The 6,794-nt window shown below is 41.1% G+C and overlaps 2 protein-coding genes across 4 annotated transcripts in view; both read left to right on the top strand.

Moving 5' to 3' along the window:
• Positions 1–6,794, top strand: part of PXYLP1 (2-phosphoxylose phosphatase 1) — a 336,729-nt gene that overhangs the window by 193,894 nt on the left and 136,041 nt on the right. The gene's annotated exons all lie outside the window — the stretch shown is intronic.
• LOC115938511 (zinc finger and BTB domain-containing protein 38) overlaps positions 1–6,794 on the top strand; it is a 79,355-nt gene that overhangs the window by 59,652 nt on the left and 12,909 nt on the right. The window lies entirely within an intron of this gene.

The raw sequence follows: 6,794 nt of genomic DNA on the forward strand, positions 1-6,794 counted from the left end.
ATTTAGTAAATGAATATTGAGGACCTACTATGTGTCAGGCACTGTTCTGGGTGCCTTAGATACATCAAGGAAGAATATCAAAGATGACTGCCCTTGTGAGACTTCAGTTCTAGTAGGCAGATGGACCGTAAGCAAAAAGGAGTAAATTGTGTAGTATATTGGAATGCTGTGGGTACCGTGGAAAAGAAAAAAGCAGAGCAGGGTACAGGGCACAGGGAACGCAGGGGAGAGGGGCAGGTTGCTCTTTTTTAATCAGGGTGAGCCTCATTTGTGTATTTTGTGCACAGCCACTTCACTAGTCATTCAGCAGATATTTCCCAAGTGCCCACCGTGTGCTGCGTCCTGTAGATGTAGCAGTGAACAGGGTGGACGAGGTCCTTTCCCTCCTGGAGCTTACCTCCTGTTGGGCAGAGTGGACAGTGAACAGGTAGGCCGACACACGTGATAATGGCAGGTTGCGGATAGGTGTACGAAGGAAAACCAGGCATGGTGAGGGCGAGTGAAAGCAGGATCAAAGACAGACAGGGTGGTCCCTCCAGGATGATGTCTGAGCGGGCCCGAAGCATGAGAGTGAGCCAGCCACGGGCAGTTCTGGGTTCAATGTGTTTAAAGACCCCAGGGCTGGAAGAGACTTGGCAGGTGGAGTAAGCAAAAGGAGGCCTATGTGGTGAGCACAGAGAGTGGGATGGAAGGCAGCAGGCAAGTCGAGAGAGAGTGGGCAGGACCCGTGGACCACACCGGGCCTCACAGGCCACAGTGAAGGGTCTGGATTTTGTGCTGACTTCAGGGGAGAACCACTGAAGGGTTTTAAGCAGGGCTTGGCTTGATCTCATTTGTGTTTTTTAAAAGATCATCCCATGTACCGCATGAAGCATGGACTACAATTCAGTTCTCTCCAAAGCCACCAGCTGAGCAGGACACGGTCAGTCCTCCAGCTGGTTCCAGCCCGCACTCACTGACCCCCACTGTGTGCCAAGCGCTGAGCTTTGCATTGTGTGTTGTGGCACTCACTCCTCCCTGCCCAGTTTCTGGCTCATCCAGAAAGAACCAGTGTAAACTATGATTCCTTGTCGTGCGGCAGTCCCCAGCAAGCTGGGGTGCACAGGGAGCAGGGGCTAGAGAGGGAAGGTGCCATGGGGAGGTGGGTTTAGATAGTATAATGCCCAAGCAGCGGTTGGTGTTCGGTCTGTTTCAGGATGACCCATCCTTATGACTAGCTGGAGGGTCATTCTTGTTCAGTAGCCAGAATATCTGACAGTTCTTCCCTCTGCCCTTTCCAGGAGGAAGCAGTCCACTGAGAGGAACAGGGCCATTAAATCAGGCGGCCCTTTAGGTTCACAAGAAAACGGTATTTGGTTTTTGAAAGCAGCTCTTGATGATAAGCTCACCCCAAACTGAGACGTTTCCGAGGACAGGAACCCTGTCCCTGATCATTTTGGTAACTCGGTCCCCCCAGCATTCAGATTAAAAAATGCCTTCCACATCAGGGACTCTGAGTGTCAGTGGAGCTTGGCTGAGATGAGAAACGAACACAGCCGTGGAGGGCTTATGAGAGAAACACTTGAAGCCTGTTGGCCGGGTTTCTTAAGTAGGTATGTGGGCAAGCTCAATCCTGAGATGAACCCAAGGGACATGGGCTACCCTGAAATACTGTTGTGTTTGAAAAAGAAAAAGAGAAGCCAAGGACCTTTTCCCCCTTTCATCTTTCCAAACAAGCAGCCTGAAATATTTAACCGAGCCCATTGCATCACTCATGAATCTGATAATACTTGTTCTTACAATCAATATGCACGCAACTACAAGTCTAGAGACCAAATGTTTACCTTTTCAAAGTAATACATTCAGGTAAGGTTGTTCAAGCCAACCTCCCTCTGTCAAATACACCCTAGCAGCTTTCTGATGTCGGCCTTTTGAACGGCTTTAATTCCAGTTGAAAAAGCAAACTTTCCTTGCCTTACAATGCCTTCTTGAATCTGATAGTTTAATTGCATTAGAGTCTGATAAATGCAGCTCTTCTCTACCCCTTTCGGACTGCATTTAGAAGAGAATCGAGGATTTTCCTTTTCCTAGACACAGCCATATTCTCTAAAGGGCTTCTGTTTTGTAATCTGTTTTTGAGATCCGATGCGTGTATTTCTGACACCTTGTCATATGAGGAGGTCTGACGTAGTCCCCCAACGTGACTATGAGAAAGTGTGCTGCAAAGATGTGTGCGGGCTGGGGGAGCGGGATCCCTGAAGCGGGGTCCTTTGTCAGCACACTTTCTGCGGGGACTCGCAGCTTCCACTCGATATGGGCCCCACACTGCCCCAAAATGGACTGTGCGTTTGACTTTTGCAGGATTCCAGGTCAGTATCCTAATATAGTGTGTTCTTTTTTTAGTTGGGTTTTATTTCTAAGTTTCTTTTTATAGAGGAAGACGTGCAGTAGAGAGAAGCGAAAGTTGCTCTGTTGATTCAGTTTTGTTGTTATGTACGTTAGGAATTGAGTAGCCAGTGTGCTGCAAGAGGGCGCTTGGCCTCTGCCTCTGATCAGAAGATTTAGAAAAATGGGCCTCAGTCTGGCCCACGAGAGTGGCCTTACTCAAGGTAGCGTTAAACTTCGCTCTCCATCGACTCTTAAAGATTTACTAATAAAAGTACACCAAGTTTTATTAGCAAGCCCTATAAAGTTCTACATGATAGGTATGTTGTTGATTAATAAAGAGGTTTTCCAAGATTTTTTTTTTTTGCACTGTGAGAGTTAAAGTTTATATGGAAACTCTCACTTTAAGTTTTTTGACTTCGGTGTATTTCAGTAAAGTTGTCTTGACTGATTGGGAGGGAAGATTTAATTAAGCTGGAAATACAGGGAGTTAGTTGCTCAGATCATTGGTAAGAATTGTTCCCCTTTTTCCAAGTTTAGTTGGAGAACGAGTAGACCAGTGCCTAAAAGCGGTCTCCAGGATCTAATGGGGAGGGAGCTAATTTGATAGATGAAAGGATAGAATCATATGGGCACACAGAATACTGTGACCAATAAAGCTAACCTTTGAGATTTGGAAGGCGGGAATGCAAGCAGTGCTAGATTGTTCAAACAGAAGAGAGGCGGAGGTCCTGCAAATCAAGGAACAATTTTCACCAGAGTACGGAGAGTGTGGAGGGACTGTTGGTCCCCCTGGCTTTTCAGCCATGCTCAGACTGCAGGGACGGTTAGTAACCATTTCAAGCTTGGGCAGTTAAAGACAGCTAGAGAACGTGTATCTGTGTGACGGTGGGTGTGTCTGTGTTTCTCCATCCCTTGGCCTCTCCTCCCGGGGATTTCTGCTTTGTATTTTACCACATTTTCATCCACTGTTTCCCTAGTTCTTTTAAGCCATATCTGATTTATTTTGAGTAAAATAATTTTTAAATTATATCTTTAACAATCATTTTGAACATTTTCTTATAGGTTAGAATAGCATTTCTCAAACTTGTTGTTCCCAGGACCCCCTTACACTCTTATAAATCGTTGAGGACCCAAAGAGCTTTTGCTGATTATCAGAGTTACAGATCTATCAATATTTGCCATATTCAGAATTTAAAAGAACTTAAAAAACAATTAACTCATGAAAAATGACTACAATAAACCCAATTGCATGATAAAATAACATCTTTTTAAAAATAACTGTTTTCTAAGGCAAAAAATATAATGGGAAAAGTGGCAAATATATAACATTTAGCTTGATAGAAAGACAGCTGGATTTTCATTTCAGCTTCTGAATTCAGTGGCAAGTATATTGTTATAGTTGAAGTATGTAAAGAAAACCTCACCTCATACAAATAGGTAGTTGGAAAGGGGAGAAGTTTTCTAATAGCTTTTTCAGTTAATTGTGGATATTCTTTGATAATACACCAAAACTTGACAGGTAGGTGGTTTTTTAAAGATTAGTCGCAATATGGAACTTGAAACCATTACAATGAACTTTCCATACTTTGTCACATTTAAATCTGCTGATGTTTCTTTCATCTTTTAGCCCGTGCATGGTTTTTTGGTAACAGTATGCATTGGTTATTTGGAAAATATTAGTTCACTGAACTGTGCCTGTCTTCCAGACTCATTGCATGGTATCCAAAAATCACATTCATTAACATTACCACTAACCTCATTAGAAAAATCATTATGTATTGAGAAGCATAGAGCTCATGGTGGTGGATACCAAAGTTTATGTTAAATACCAAGTTTTCCAATATTGTAATTTTCCTGAAAGACAAATATTATTACTGGCAATAAAATGGCTACTTCCTTGAGGGGCACCTGGGTGGCTCAGTTGGTTAAGCATCCAGACTCTTGATTTCAGCTCAGGTCATGATCTCAGGGTCATGGGATCGCGCTCATTAGGGAGTCTGCTTGAGATTCTCTCTCTCCCTCTCCCTCTGTCCTTCCCTCCACTCTCTCTCTTTCTCTCTCTCTCAAATAAATCTTTAAAAAAAAAAAAAAGAAATGACAGGCACACTTAGTTCATTTTAAAGTAAATGTTTGCCCAGATATCCACATCTGAATAACCATAATTTATCAGTCGTTTTTTCATGTAAAAACGGTGTTCCATGAAAAAAAAGTTGGCTAATTCAGCTCACAGCACAAAGAACCACCCAAGCACTTTTCCTTAAGGCAGTCATGGTTTTTTCAGTATGCACTGCAAGTGTTTTGTGTCTGCCTCCCATTTTATCACACAGAATGGTGAAAAGGTATATATTCAATAGTCAAAAGATTTAATAAAATTAATAATTTTCACTTTTTCATCTGGGTATTACTGGCTTGATGTTTGCTACAGCATCAGCTCTTTTACCCATCATTGCTTTTGTACTGTTCATGCACATGTTAACATGGTGGGGGAAGAAAGGCAAATGACATCTTTGTGTTACTATGAAAATAGTTTTGCCCTCATGAGCCTGACGAAAGGGTCTTGGGAGACTCAAGGTCCACGAAACACTTTGAGAACTGCCAGATTAGAAGGAAACTAGGGAAAAAATGGACAGGAATTAATTTTTATTTTTCTAATAAGAGAGTTAATTTTGCTCTCTGTAAAGTAGAATTTGGGTTCATCTGGTTCTCATTTTTAACACTTTAAATCAGGAACTTTTCTAAACACAATGTGTAATTTAAGCCATTTGCTGCTCAGGGTCTGAAGAGGCAGTTCCTCTCGCTCACTGTCAACATCATCAACAGTGTGCTATATACCCTATATGTATCAGGAGAACAAAGATGAGTTAGATTGACCCTGCACTCAAGGAGCAAGTAGGGAAGGATATAAACATGAACAAATGCATAACACTGCATAATATTATAACACATATTATAATAAAGGTAGGAGCCAAAATCTAGAAATGCTAGAGGACGGACACTGCCCAAATGGGCAGTCACCTGAGATGAGTAAGTTTAAGGAATTGCCAAGCAGAGGAGATAGAATCTAGGGTAGGAGAAACTCAAGAGGAAATAATTTTTCTCCTAGAGCTTTTATACAGATGTCATTTATAAATCTTCCGAAGTTAGGAAAAAGGTATCCGTGGCTAGGGAGTATGCGAGCTGTGCTTGTTAATGGGCGCATTGGTGTGGGGGAAGGGAGGCTAGGATGGAGAAGGGGGTTTCTGCTTTGCACCTTTATACAGTTCTGTACTGTTGGAATATTTTACCATGAGCATAGACTTATTTTTTAAAGATTTATTTATTTTAGAGAGAGAGAGAGAGCGCAGGGTGGAGGGACAGACGAAGAGGGAGAGAAACCCAAACAGACTCCTCACTGAGCGCAGAGCCCGACTCAGGGCTCATCTCACAACCCTGAGATCAGGACCTGAGCCAGAACCAAGAGTTGGACGCTTAACCGACTGCGCCACCCAAGCACCCCTATTTTATTTTTTTTAAAGCTAGTTCATTCTAAAAGCTGAAGAAGAGGTAATTTAATCATCAGAAGTATTTTATTTAAGTGCCCACCTTTGCATTAAATATATGTGTATTTATTAGGGAAGGTTGGGGTATGGCAGGAGACAAAAGCAGCAGAAGATCCTAAGTATATGAATTAACTAGAATTTCCCAATGGCATTTATATAAAGTGTAATTATAAAGTATGTTTATCATATAATTATAAAATTCTTAAAAGCATTTTGTATACTTTTAAGTACATTTTACATAAATATACACATATGTACTTATAACTATAATATGGAATTTTATATTTATATAGAGGTTTATATTTTGTATATGTATATGTATATATACAGATTTATATATATAGGGGCACCTGGGTGGCTCAGTCATTAAGCGTCTGCCTTCGGCTCACGAAGTTAAAGTGACCTGGGATCCTAGGGTCCTGGGATCGAGCCCCATGTTGGGCTCCCTGCTCAGCGGGAAGCCTGCTTCTCCCTCTCCCACTCCCCCTGCTTGTGTTCCCTCTCTCGCTGTCTCTCTGTCAAATAAATAAATAAAAATTTTTAAAAAATTTATATATGTGTGTATATATATTTATGTATATGTGTATATATATAAATAAATAGAGGATGACCATTCATCCTATTTCCCCAGGTACTGAACCAATATATACCTGTTTCTCTGGCATAGTTATTAGTTGCATCTGTTTTCTCTCTCAAGTGTCCTGTTTTAGATGCTGAATTATGTGTTCACCATATATTTTTATATATATATGTATATATATTTATAAATAAGTGTATGACTATGTAAACATTTTTATATAGCATACGCTCATATATTTATAATAAAGTCACACATTTATTTGTACATACATATGAATATATGCATATGTATATTTATGTATTTAGAAG

Source organism: Leptonychotes weddellii, chromosome 1, assembly GCF_054177405.1.
Source record: "Leptonychotes weddellii isolate Sample4059 chromosome 1, ASM5417740v2, whole genome shotgun sequence".
Taxonomy (NCBI): domain Eukaryota; kingdom Metazoa; phylum Chordata; class Mammalia; order Carnivora; family Phocidae; genus Leptonychotes; species Leptonychotes weddellii.